This window comes from Pinus tabuliformis, chromosome 8 (genome assembly GCF_031772625.1).
Source record: "Pinus tabuliformis cultivar Carrire ecotype Pingquan chromosome 8, CPIR1, whole genome shotgun sequence".
Classification (NCBI taxonomy): Eukaryota; Viridiplantae; Streptophyta; class Pinopsida; order Pinales; family Pinaceae; genus Pinus; species Pinus tabuliformis.
Genome location: NC_142294.1, coordinates 1,967,690,497 through 1,967,705,038, shown reverse-complemented (window position 1 = coordinate 1,967,705,038; position 14,542 = coordinate 1,967,690,497).

The following is a 14,542-nucleotide window of genomic DNA, read 5'->3' as shown; positions in this document are numbered from 1 at the left end:
CCAGAGAATGTACTCGCTGCATGGTTCATAGTCTTGGATGGAGTCACCTTGCGAGGAGGATCTGGACCTGGTTATGTATTCTTCCTGTGGTGGACCGGAGTTCCTTATTCTTTTGCTGGACCTTGCACTACTACTGTCTCCTGTATTTTAGTAACCAAAGGGAATTCTTTAAAGATATTCCCAACCTTGTGGCATCTGTGACATAAAAATGGCACTCCTTCATAATCCAGGATTTGAACCCGGGTAAAATTCCTCCATTGTAGTGTGATCCTTTCCTCTAATCCCTCCCTAGTGTCTAGATGTACCACTATGCGAGCTAATGAGCGATTTTTGGATTGCACAATGGTTTTTTCGTAGTCCATAAATGTGCCTAGGGTTTTACCAATTTTTATGAAAACCTCTTCTAACCAATATTGCAAGGGTAGCCCCGGTAGCCTCACCCATAATGGCCCTACTCCAATCTACTCTCTCTCAGGGTTAAAGAGAGGACTCCATCACTTGAGTAACACTGGTGCCATTTCAATATGCCAAAAACAAGCCAGGGTTAAGTTTGTGTATTCTTCATTTGCGAAACGTAGTGCAAACCATCTGCGAGCCAGGGTTTGGACCTCTGGCAGATGTTGGAAAGTCTGCCCCCAAATCTCCTTTACCCAGAGCCCTAAACACTTCGTGGCGTAGGTCCAGCTGCATAACCCACCCACCAAAACCTTGCTGGCATTGTCTTCTATATCTCCCATGGCGAGGCCTTCACCGAACTTGATGGTGTAGTCTTTTCCGGAGGCTCTGATAAACTTGGATTCCTTCTTCCCTGTTCGCGGCGCCATAGGATGTAATTGCAGGTGATCAATTGGGGTCTTTGTCGCTGCAGATGTATCCTCCGATCGAACCATAACCATAGGTGTGTCAAAGCATCCCGATGGTTTCTCAGATTCCAGAGGTGTTCCACTAGCTCCTGAAGTATTAACTACTTGCTACGAGGGTATGGCTGCGTTCGGACCTTGTTGAGGGTTAGGGTTAAGGTTTTGTTGATAGTAGAGGTCAATGCGAGGAGTGGGGTTGAAAAGTGGGGATGAGCAGGAGGCGAGTAGGTTGAGGGTAGTGGGTGATAGGCGTTGGCAGTCCAGTCTGGGAGAGTCTATGGAGAGGGATCTAAGGTGGGGAGAGTTGTCAAAATGCCCTGGCGAGGAGACAAATGGCACCATATGCGAACTAGACAGGGCAGTTGTTGCAGCAACCAGCTTCTGAAGAGGGTTGTGGAAAATGACCTGGTTGGCTAACAGATTTGGCGAATAATCAACAGCATCGAGGTCCATTCCGTCCATGGATAACCGCAGAAAATGACAGGTGCAGGCAAGGACCGGTGTTGTGGGTTGTCGGGTTGACTGCTACGGTTTCAAGCTCTGGATTATCCAGGGTTGTCGATGGATGCAGGGCTAGGGCTGCAGAGCTCCATCCTTGTATCTTCGTAGAGTTTTTAATGATAATGTTGTCATACCTTGCAATTATTATACTAGCACTTGAGAAACAATGCAAGATGTCAAGAATGAGCTAGAAACCCAAGATAAGAGACCTTACAATGAATACCAATTAGTTTTGGGACCACTTACAAGATATAGATCAGACCTTTAAAGGGAATTTATCACACGTATATCAACTCGGAAAATTAGTGATTTATTCTTCCAAGAAGCTAAGAAGGAGCCAAGCACTTAATTCCAAATGAACTTCAATGATTAATTGATGAATTTAAGTGATTCATTAATGTTTTTTTGTTATGTTAAATATTTTTTATTGGTGTTATGAGAATGAATAGATGGATGTAGCAAAAAAAACAATACATTGAGGGTTAGAAGGCTTGCAGATGACTTCCACTTCATGCAACCAAAATGTTAGCATGAAAATTGTTGCAACACAAGATGTTAGAGATTAAAAAAATTGTAAAACTTTACCACATGACTATAATCACAAAAAAAATGTTAAATTTTTATGCCAAAAAACCCACAACCAAGCCAAAAATGCCCAACGATGGAAGGGAAAAGCTAACAAAGGCTTTGGGATAGCCAAAAAATGGCCTTTAAGGCCTATCCTGAGGGAGAAAAATCTCTAGCAAGGTTTTCGCTAGCCTAATTAGGCTTGCGTCTTAGGGAGAAAGGCCTTTAAGGCTTGTCATGAGCCCTACAGGGGTTGCAGCTATATGGGAAAGACCCTTAGGGTTTGCGGCCAAGCCCTTAATGGGCCAGCACCTAGGGAGGAAGCCCTTAGAGGGTTGCGTCAAGGAGAAAAGGGGCCCTAGGGCTTGCGACCTAGGGAAAAAGGCCCCTGAAGGGATGCTACTAACCTCTGGGATGAAAACAATGAACGTGGCCCCCTAAAACCTCAAAAATTTACTGCAAAACCACTTAAGAAATACTTAAAAGATTGGATGACTTCCTTCCTTCATCTGAATGTTGTCATTATGGAAGCTTGAGTGGCTAGATCTTACCCTCAATGGCCTAGATGAACCTTCCTTGCTTGTATGAATTACCCAGAAATAATTTTTTCTTAAAACACTTGATCTATCACCTTCACAAATGAAATAAAATAATTCCAAACCCCAAATATATATATATCTATATATATATATATATATATATATATATATATATATATATACAAAAAAATCAAAACCCCAAGTTCTACAAAAAAAAAAGGGTTTGAAAAATAATTTACAAAATATTTGCAAATGCACAATCTTTACAAAATAAAGTTACAAACTCTCATTAGCATATTAATTCCTTTTAACCCAAGATCAAATAATAATTTTGAAAATATTTTTTAATAAATGGAAATGGATGAATAAATTTGAAATATATATTGGCCAAAATCCTTCTGTAAAATTAATTGCCTCAATGAAATCCTAAAGCCCAAACAAAGTCGGCGCTTCCCCACAAATTGTTAACTTGGAGCCCAAGGGATAGTGTACCTATAAATATCTATAAAAGTTTCTCAAGGTAAATATTTCATTCATATGGTGAATCAAATCACCTAAGATAGCTCATACCGATAGAATGCTCTTATGACCAAAAAATGAATTAATAGTTAAAATTCATTTAGCACAATATAGGATAAACACAGGTAACACATACCACATATCAGCACATAGAAGAACACCATGAACTGAACCCCAAAGTCTTTCTATTATGATAAAAAATGTTACCAACAGAACAATAACTCAATACTAGTGTTACAAAATATTCCTTATCCAAAGATATCAAATAGAATCTCAATAGCTTTTTTATATATATAAATACCTTCCAAGTGGAAAATAACAGTTAGTTGGCTAAATCCTTGTCAAAATAATCTCAACCGTCAAAAATAATTTTATCATCTTTTAATATCCACTCTCAAATTTTTAATTTTGAGGAAAAGTTCAATTTTTTCTTGAAAACCATTTTATATCAATTCAAAAATAATATTATGAATTAATTTCCTCAAAAAATTGACTTTGACTCAACCATCAAGGTCCTAAGGCTCAAATTTTCTTAAAATATCCATTTTCCCTTAGTGGAAGACCTCCAAAAATTGACTTCCTTTTGACCCACGACTTTTTTATAACTTTCCACAAGGAGAGAAAATAATTTATCTATAATTATTTTTTGACTCAAAATTAATTAATTTTATGGTTTATGAATTTTATTTAATTTAGTCAGAAAAATTAATTAATTAACTCTAGAGGGGATTAGTCATTTTTTCACCGTCAAATATTTTAGCCATGGTGTCTGATTGTGGGGGACCATGCACTAATATTATTCCATCAAAATATTACAATTAATTCAACCTTTAGAAGGGGAAATACACATTTAGACTAGACCCTCAAGATATTACCCAATTCCGTGACACAATATGATCTAATATGAAACCAAATGTTTATAATAAAATAATTTAACCATGGTGTCTAACCGCGAGGTACCTTAAACTAACATTATTCACAAACACACTTTTACAATAGAATCGATAACATTAGGACTCACCTAACAACTTGCCAACAAATTCCATCTTAGCTTTGGGATTTTACTTGAAAGAAAAGCTATGCTGATTAGACATATTTAGAATCACATTTAATTTAGGGAGGCTAGAAAACTTCCTAGGATGAAATCCTTTGCCAAAATAAAAGGCTTAACTAGGTGTTGTTACATAATTAAATGGTCATATTAGCATCATTTATAATAAAACTTGCATAAATTGGGTTTAAAATGATAAATATATGTTGGTTAATGACTTTTATCCTTGAAAAACATTTGTACACTACTTCCTCAGACTATTCACAAAATTGGGGATAACATCTGGCTCTACATGTGGACATGTTTCTTCATTGAAGGAATGTGAGAATCCATATTCTTGTATCTAAGAAAACAAAAGTCCGTCAAATATATATCCTCTCAAAGTCAAAATCATGATGTATACATAAAAACATCTATTGGAATAGAAATTATATTTTAACATATAAAATATAAAGACACAAAAATTAACTACATGAAAGGAAAATTAACTAATGAAAAAAATGGAATCCTATATAAGGGAATAGGGTTAGAGATACTATACAAAGGATGCCCCATAGCATAAAATGTAATCCTTGTGGAACAATATGGAACACCCTTTTTTCTTATAGGTAGGTTGATAGGGTTCTTGTCAAATGTCCCTTATTGAATTTTGACCCTTTTAGGTTAATGAAGGGTCTCGTCATTGTGCACATTTTTGTCAAGTATGAGCCTTCTTCTTTTACTATTTGGAAGATGAGACAAATAAAATTGATGGATAGGCGAGAAGAACTCAGTCATGAATGAATTATACTCTAAAGGATGACCCTGTGGCTTGACCTTCTTCATTGTGTAGCCTCTTTGGGTTTTCAAAATGATATATATTTTTTGACTTCTCTATATAGTCTAACCATACCACGACTTGCTGTAGGAATAGTGGCAGATGATAAATCCAAATGAATACATCATCTTAGATCAGCTGCAAACTTTCTTGACATAATGATTCCCCATACATCAGGAACATCAATGATTGTTATATCTATGGTGTAATTGGCCAAGGCTACTTGAAAGTATTTACCACACTGACTTCAATTTTCTTTGAATCCATAGAGAAAATATTGTGATAGAGCCTTGAAATTCTTAAGTTTAATTGATGCATAACCAATCCAGGAGGATATTGGTGGCCACCCGCCTATTCCACTTGGAACCCCACCATTGTTTCTTTTTAGTTTCCTTAATTGTAGCACAACTTCCTATTTTTGGCAGTTTTTCAGTTCCAAAACGTCTAGAGCCATTTTGAAGGACTCAAAGACGTTTTCAGGGAAAACAGACAAATCAGAAAAGTCTCAATCAAGTTTACTAGCTTTTTACGACCTCCTCTTTGAGATATTTTAAAAGAAGTATTATTATAGCCAAACAGAGATCGTAAGCCAACGTTATGACCCTGGTAAGTTGATGTACCAATTTACCCAAATAGGGCCCACAATTTTGGCCTTCATCTCCTATGGTTAGGTTTTTGCATGTTTAGGGTTTTCCATTGTTTTTCAATAATAAATAAGCGTTTGAGACTCATTGTAACACAATTTAGAGGCATGTAGCTACTACATCTCTTCTCAGAGATAAGCTACCATCGCCCAATCTAGTTTGTTTCCATTTTTATATGCAAGCATATTTCAGTTATTTGACATTAATGAAATGAAGTTTTATTTCTGCTGCATCTCCATGTTTATGTGTATATCTTTATTTTTTTGCATTCATGCATAAGTTTGGATTAGTGGTATCATAGAAGTTTTATCTTTGTCTTTTTTTTTTTTTACATGTCCCCAACGAGGTCTGGGTATAAGGAGTTAGGACTCAAACTGGTTGAACCTTTGCAAGGCCAACCTCACAAATCCCAATGGCCTCCCTTGGCGGAAGAAAAGAAAGATGAGGGTGTAGGAGATCCTTTCAAAATATTACTCGTGGAAGCCATCGAGAAACAAAGAAATGAGATATGGTGGATAAATTTACCTAGATCATTTAGAGACTACCCAAAGGAGATGTGTCTTCATCCAGCAGCCACTCTAGAGGCACTAGAGGCACCACTCCTTTTAAGGCACAAGTCAATTTTGACATTCCCATATTTGAAGGATAGATAGATGGTTAAATCTGTTGGAAGGATATTTTTCAGTTCATGACTTTTCCAATCAGGAAAATATTACTTTTTCACTCATCAAATCCACTCCACATGTCAAGGATTAGTGGGAAATATATTGTGAACAAAAGGACAAGAGGGAATCCTCACTGCTCTCAACCGCACCCACTTGGAATTCTTTCGAGACACCATCAAGGAACAATATTATCCTATTAGGAGCTATGAATATAAATACATAAAGTGGGCCATGCTACGACAAGGAAGGGACCAAGATGTGACAGATTTAACAAATGTTATCCATGCCCTTCGCATGAAACTGGGTATCGAGGATTTTGAGTGGCATTTGGTACTCAAGTACCACATCTGTCAACAAAAGTACATATAAGATGAGATGGAGTTCCTGGACATCTCCTCGCTTATCACCACCTATCGATACGCTATCAATATCAAGCAAAAGTTTAAATAAAATAAGTGAGACTTTGGATCTACAAATCCGAAGCAAGGGAAAGGCGTCCCCAAACCATAGAAACAAAGGACAAAGCCAAGGTGGGGTGACCCAAGACAACCTGCCAAAGTTGCAAGCAAAGAACAACGCCATGAAGATAAAGAAGGACATAAGGAAATAGTGTGAGTTCCATAAGAGCCCTACTCAAAACACAAGTGAGTGTTGAGCCAAGAAGTTACTGGTGTCCGAGCTGAAGGCTTTCGAATCAGATGCATGTTTTGACTTTGAGTTAGAGAAATGATAATAGGAATGATAAAGTGAATCATATTATTGATGTGGAGCCTATTGTTATCATTGTCACCACCAAGATATAGAAGGAATAGCCCGAAGATCCAAAGGAGGGGGAGCGACTCTTCCACTCACAAATGTGGGTGAAGGGTTGTTCGCTACAGTTCATTATCGATAGCGGGAGCCAAAAGAACCTCATTTCAATAGAGGTCATGAAGTGGTTGGGCCTACCGATCACACCACACCAAAATTCATACACCATCCGGTGGCTTCACCGAGGGCGATATCTCCGCGTCAGCCAACAGTGTCACCTTCCCTACAACATCAAGCCCTTCACAGATGAGGTATTGTGTGATGTTTCTCCTCTTGAAGTTTGTGATGTTTTATTAGGCCAACTATACTTGTGGAAGTGACATGTTGTATATAAGTCTATGCCTTGCACTATTATTATTACTTTGAAAAATAAGTTGTACAGGATACCAGAGGTAGCACCATCTACGGTCATTTCTTTGATCACTGGGAAGAAATATAGTAAGATAACTTCCCATACCAGGAAATTTGTTTTCCTTATCATTCACCCTCAAGGCAAGAAGAAGATTGTAGCCACGACCTCCAGACAAGCGTCTTCCACATGACAATAGCAGATGGACAAGGTTGTAGAGGAGTACAAGGACATCTTCACCTCACCCACAGGGGTACCTCTAGACTATGAGGTCAAGCACTACATCGATATGAACTCGGGTGTGCCGCTACCCAATTGACCGATATATCAATGCTCTTTTCTGGAGAATGATGAAATCAAGATGTAGATTTAAGAGTTGTTACAGAAGGGGCACATCAAGGCATGTTCATCACCCTGTGGTAGCACGATCATGTTGGTACAGAAGAAGCACGAGACCTAGAGTCGCCATATTGACTATCGAGCGTCGAACAAGATCATGGTATGGAATAGGTATCCAATCCCACATATTGATGTCCTTCTATATCAGCTAAAGGGGGGCAAATATTTCAAAAAGTTTGAATTGAAGTATGGTTATTACCAAGTATCGATTGAACTCTGTGATGTGTGGAAGACTGCCTTCAAATCCAAGGAGGGCCTTTTCAAATGGTTGGTCATGCTTTCTTGGTTAACGAATGTCTCCGCATCCTTCATGAGGATGAGGGAAGAAATATTATGACCCTTCATCAACTAATTTGTGGTGTATTTGGATGAAATTTTGATCTTCAACTAGAGTTTGGAAGACAACCTCCACCATATTCTACAGGTCCTCCAAACCCTACGAAAACACAAGTTTTGTGCCAATTTGGAGAAATGCACTTTTGGTATGACCCAGGTTCAATAACTGGGGTACATCATTAATGAGTGGGTTGTGCATGTGGACTGAGCCAATATACAATTTATTCAGGATTGGCCGGCCCCAACCAATCTAACAAATCTTTGCAGCTTTCTCGGTCTTGCCAACTTCTTCTGCAGGTTCTTGTTGGGGTTCTCCCATATAACTTGGCCTATAAGTCAAGTCACTAAGGGGCAGCGAAAGAAAAGCTATGTTGGTCTAAATCCCAACAGAAGGTGTTTGTTGAGTTGAATCATTTCCTCTACTCTACATTATTGCTCACATTACCAGACCTACAACAACCATTTGAGATCGAGAAAAATTCCTTTGACTATGTTGTTGGTGCAATTCTAACTTAATAGGGGTATCTAGTGACATATCACTGCAAGACAATTTTAGAAACAATCCTAAATTATCCCACATATGACAAAGAGACATATTCCATTTTGCACGCTTGCCAACAATGGAAGCATTACATTCTAGGGAAGGAAATAGTCAACCACCCAGACCACCGACCCCTGTAGTTCATAAACACACAAGGGAAGTTGCAAAACGATCGCCATAAGAAATGGTACACATAATTGTAATAATTCAATTTGAACATTAAGTATAAGAAGGACAGCTCCAATAATGTTGCAAACTACCTCAACCAACTATCGGGCATGGCGCTAAACACTGTACTCGACTCTTATGGGCTTGAGACTATGGGGTGGCTGCATCTTTACAAGAGCGATCTAGAATTCAGAAACACATACTAGACACTCCTAGAATGTAAGAAAGTTCCAAATTTTCATCTCCATTATGCACTGTTATGCCACCTAGGACACCTCTATCTTCCTTTAAGCGAGCAAGCCAAGATGGTTTTGGAGGTTCAGTACACTCGAGTCGATGGACATTTCGAGGTAGAGAAAAAAGTGGTAGTGCCATCGAAGTATTTTTATTGGTTGAACCTTTGACAAGCTGTTTGGAACTACATCAGATCCTATACTATCTACACCATTTCCAAACCGAAAATCAAGAGGAAACGTCTATATACTCCTCTACCTACAACTAGTAGACCTTGAGAATCCATCTCCATGGATTACATGTCGGACTTTCCTTTTACTAAGAATGGCAAGGACTTCTCTTTTCTAGTCGTCGACAAATTCTTTAAGATGGCCATTTTGGTGGCCCGCAAGAAGAGTGTCACAATAGAAGCCACTGCTAATATCTTTTCTTAATAAGTGTGGGTACATTTTAGGATCCCACATTCTATTATCTCAAATTGCGAAAGTAGGTTCGAATGTAAATTTTGGTCCATTCTCTGGTTGATGTTGGATACCAAGCTCACTAAGTCCATGACTTTCCACCCGCAAATAGATGGCCAAACAGAGGTCATCAACAGGATGATTGTAGACATTTTGCGTATGGACAACTCAAAGCATCCACACACATGGGATGAAAGCCTCCCCAATGTCCAGCATAGCTATAATAAAGCTCTCCATATCTCAATTGGCCACAACCCCTTTTAGGTGGGGTTGGGATTCCAGCGACTATGTCCCATTGTTGTGGCCATACCATTTTCAACTACTCAAGAAAATTCTGGTCATATCTAGTTCGAAGCTGACAAGGCTAACAATTTCATTGAGAAATTCATCGCATCTACCAACAAGTCTATGAAATATTGGACAGAGCCAGTGCTAAGTACAAGAAACGCCATGATCAACACCAAGTGCCACACAAGTTCCAAGTGGGCGACAAAGTTTGGTTACATTTACAGAAGGAGTGCCTCGCTAGGCCCCATCGTATGCTTCGCCTGCTCCAATATAGGCCTTACACCATCACTAAGGTTGTAGTAGACAATTATTTCAAGCTCATCGTTCCACCACTACTTGGCCTATGCCTAGTGTTAAATGTGGACTTCCTTCGACCATACTTTCCACCATTACTAGACACATCAGACATTGCAGAACAACTCACACCAACAGAGTTAAGCCCAGACTGCATGGAACATGCCACAACTGATTAGATCATGGACATGTAGATCAAGAAAACCCACCAATAGAATATGCAACTGTATTGGGTTGTCAAACTTGGTCAACTCCTGAACCAAGGCAAGTGGCTCACTAGGGACCAAGTTTAGTGGAATTTTCCCCATCTCATGGAGGCACTCAACGCAATGGGGACCATTGCTTCTTAAGGTGGGAGGGTTGATCCAGGTAGATATTTGTGGCCACTTGCCTATTCAACTTGGACCCCCACCATTGTTTCTTTTCAGTTTCCTTAATCGTAGCACAACATATTATTTTTGGCAATTTTTCGTGTCCTAAAATTCCGGAGTCATTTGAGGGACTAAAAGACATTTTTATGGAAAACAGAGAGACTAGAAAAGTCACAAATAGTTTTAATAGTTTTTTTGCGGAATCCTCTTCAATATCTTTGAAACAAGGTATTATTATAGCCAAATATAGATCATATGCAAAAGTTATAACCTCGAGAAGTTGATGTACCAATTTACCCAAACAAGGCCCACAATGTTGGCGCTTCATCTCCTAGGGTAGGGTTAGGTTTTTGGATGTTTAGGGTTTTCAATTGTTTCTTAATAGTAAACAGGCCTTTGAGCCTAATTGTAACAGAGTTTAGAGGCATGTAGCAGCCACATCTCTTCTCAGAGATAAGATATCATTGCTTGAGCGGAAGGGAAGGTACCAAGATGTGTTGAAGTTGACAAATGTTTTCCATACCCTTCACACAAAGATAGGTATCAAGGATTCTATGTGACATTTGGTACTCAATTACCATAGTTTTCTATCTAGGATGAGATGGAGTTCCTGGACATCTCCTCTCTTGGCACTGCCTATCAATATGATGTTAATATCAATTAGAAATTTAAACAGAAGAAGCAAGACTTTGGATCTGTGAGTTCGAAGCAAGGGAAATGAGCCCCCAAACCATAGAATAAAGTACAAAGACAAGGTTGGTTGACCAAGTACAACTCACCAAAATCGCAAGCGAAGAACAACATCACGAAGACAAAGAAGGACATATGGAAATGGTGTGAGTTCCATAAGATCGCCACTCACAACACAAGTGAGTGTCGAGACAAGTAGTCACTGGTGGGTGAGCTGAAGGCTTCTGAATTTGATGCATGTTCCGACTCTGCGTCAGAAATTGACAAGGGGAATGAGAAAGGGAAGAAAATTATCGATATGGAGCCTAGTGCCACTATTTCTACCACCAATATCCAGAAGGATGAGCCTGAAGATCCATAGGAGGGGGAGAAACTCTTCCACTCACAGATATGGGTGAAGGGTTCTCTGCTATAGTTCCTTTTCAATAGCAAGAGCCAAAAGAACCTCATTTTCAGCGAAGTTCATGAAGCGGTTGGGCCTACCGACCACACCAGACCCGCAACCATACACCATCGGGTGGCTTCACTAAGGGTGAGATCGTCACGTCAACCAAAGGTGTTGCACTCCTTTCAACATCAAGCACTTCACATATGAGGTATTGTGTGATGTTTCTCCTCTTGAAGTTTGTGATGTTTTATTAGGCCAACCATACTTGTGGAAGTGACATGATGTGTATGAGTCTAGGCCTCACAGTGTTATTATTACTTTGGGAAATAAGTTGTACACGATACTGGTGGTAGAACTCCCTACTACCATTTCTTTGATCACAACGAAGCAATGCGTTAAGATCATTTCCATGACCAGAATTTTATTTTCCTTATGATTTTCCCTCAGGGAAAGAAGAAGATTGTGGTCACGAACTCCATAGAAGGATTCTCCACATGACAATAGCAGATGGATAAGGTTGTAGAGGAGTACAGGGACATCTTCACCTCACCCACAAAGGTACCTCTACATTATTAGGTCAAACACTCCAGCAATCTGACCCTGGGTGCATCACTAAGCAATGGACCGATATATCAGTTCTTTATTATGGAGAACAATGAAATTAAGAGGTAGATTTAGGAGTTGTTTCAAAAAGGGAACATCAGGCCAAGCTCATCTCCTTGTGATATCCCATTTGTGTTGGTACTAAAGAAGGACGGGACTTGGAGACTATGTATTGACTATCGGGCACTGAAAAAGATCACTACCCAAAATAGGTATCTAATCCCACAAATTCATGACCTTCTGGATCAGCTCAAGGGGGCCAAATAATTTAGCAAGAATGACTTGAAATCTAGTTATCACTAGGTACCAATTGAACCCTTCGATGTGTGCAGGACTACCTTCAAATCCAAGGGGGGCCATTTTGAATGGCTAGTCATGCCTTTCGGGTTAACTAATGCCACAACAACCTTCATGAGGTTGATGGATGGCATTTTGCAAGCCTTCACAAAGTCATTCGTTTTGGTGTATTTGGATGACATTTTGATCTTAAGCCAAAGTTGGGAACAATGCCTCCACCATATCTTAGGAGTCCTCCAAACCTTGTGGCAACATAAGTTGTGTGCCAATTTGGAGAAATGCACTTTTGGTATGACCCAGGTTCAATATATGGAGTACATCATTGATGGGTGAGGTGTGCATGTGGACCTAGCCAAGATACAAGTCATTCAAGATTGGCTAACCTTAACCACTCTAACAGAGCTCTGTAGCTTTCTGGGTCTTTCCAGCTTCTACCGCAGGTTCATGTTCGGTTTCTCTTATATAACTTGGCCTTTGAGTCAAGTCACCAAGGGAAGAGTGAAAGAAAATTTCTTTTGGTTTGAATCCCAATAGAAGGTGTTTGTTGAGTTGAAGCATCACCTCTTCTATGCACCAGTGCTCACATTACCAGACTTTCAACAACCATTTGGATCGAGATAGATGCCTTTGACTACGCTATTGGTGTATTTCTTACTCAGTGGGGGCATTTAATCACCTGAGACATGTTTCTTTGTCGTCGTTAGTCTGCAATCTAACTCAACTATAACCGCAACCCGTTGCCTTGTCACACCACCTCCCTATTTGCATGCTCACTTGAAATGCTCTAGGGTCAACACACTAGGATGACCTGTCATGTGGGTCCACCTTTCAACCAATAGTGGAACTACTAGGCTCACGTGTCTACCAACACTACCCAGAGCCATGTCATCTCACTCGTTCCTAACATACCTTATTTTATTCCTTCCAAAAATATCTTTTGGGATTATGTGTCCAGGTGGGCCACACATTTGTGTGGCCTCACTTCTAGTTGGTCCATGATCTTTTCCTAGCATGACAGCTTGCGCCAAGTCATCTCAAATTTTCCCTCCCAACTCCTATTCAAGCTTCAGGTAACTCTTACAGGTTGACTTGTCTCTAGGCCCGCCTTGCACCAATGTGCTTATAGCCAGGAGCATGTCGCGTCCAATTGTCCTAGCTCCACATCATCATTCTCCTTCGAAGGAAGCTTCCCTTTCGAATTAATGGGATACAATCCCCTAGGATGATCTGTCATGTGAGTGCTCCATTTTTAGCCAATGGGAACTCTCTTCACTTCTACTCTATAGGCCTAGCTGGCTTGGTGCCCTGTCAACCCTGTCACCCCTTTGCATTAATAATTAAAATCTTATGAGATCTGGCCACTAGGCCGCATCGCCCCTCCATTCACCAAATTACATTAAGATGAGATCTAGGCATGCAATCTAGGGCTTTCACAATGAGATTCTATCAAATCAATTGGATAAGTTTTATCTGACCAATTCTATAAGACAAAGCCTCTACTTGACTTCACCACAACATTGCTTTCAGTAGAACCACTCCATGGTTTTGTTAAGAAGGTTAAGCCAAGAAAATAATGGTTTACTCGATCTTGAATTCAATGATTTTTAATGAAGTCACGCTCAACAAAAGCTCCTAGACATTGGGGACACTAGAGGCCCACGTTGGCACTGTGATCCAGGTGAGGCCTCTTACCATACACTAGAGATGCATGATGATGGATGTTGGGATACAGGTGTGATTACCAACCACATCATGGATTTGTCTAGTGAGGGTATTAGTAGTGTGATAAATTTGATGAATAAGCGAACACACACTTTCATATCTCAATCAATATTAGTGAAAGGTTGGATTGACAGGAGAGAAGGTAGACTCGATGAGATATATGGGAATGTTGGTTGTGCATAGAGTCACAAGATGAGTATCATCATCTAGCTAGATATTTTGGGAGGGGGATGCATTGGGAGGCCACTAGACAAAGAATTGCATGGAGGAAATGCTCACGTATTGGTATATTGGACATTGAAGATACTAAGGATAGGAACAATAATATCATTCGTATTAGCATGTTAGGAGTCAAGCCACTCAGGTCAGTCAGGCCAGATGAGAAGATGTAGCTCACATCATGGATGGATTGCTAGCAGGGTGGTGGA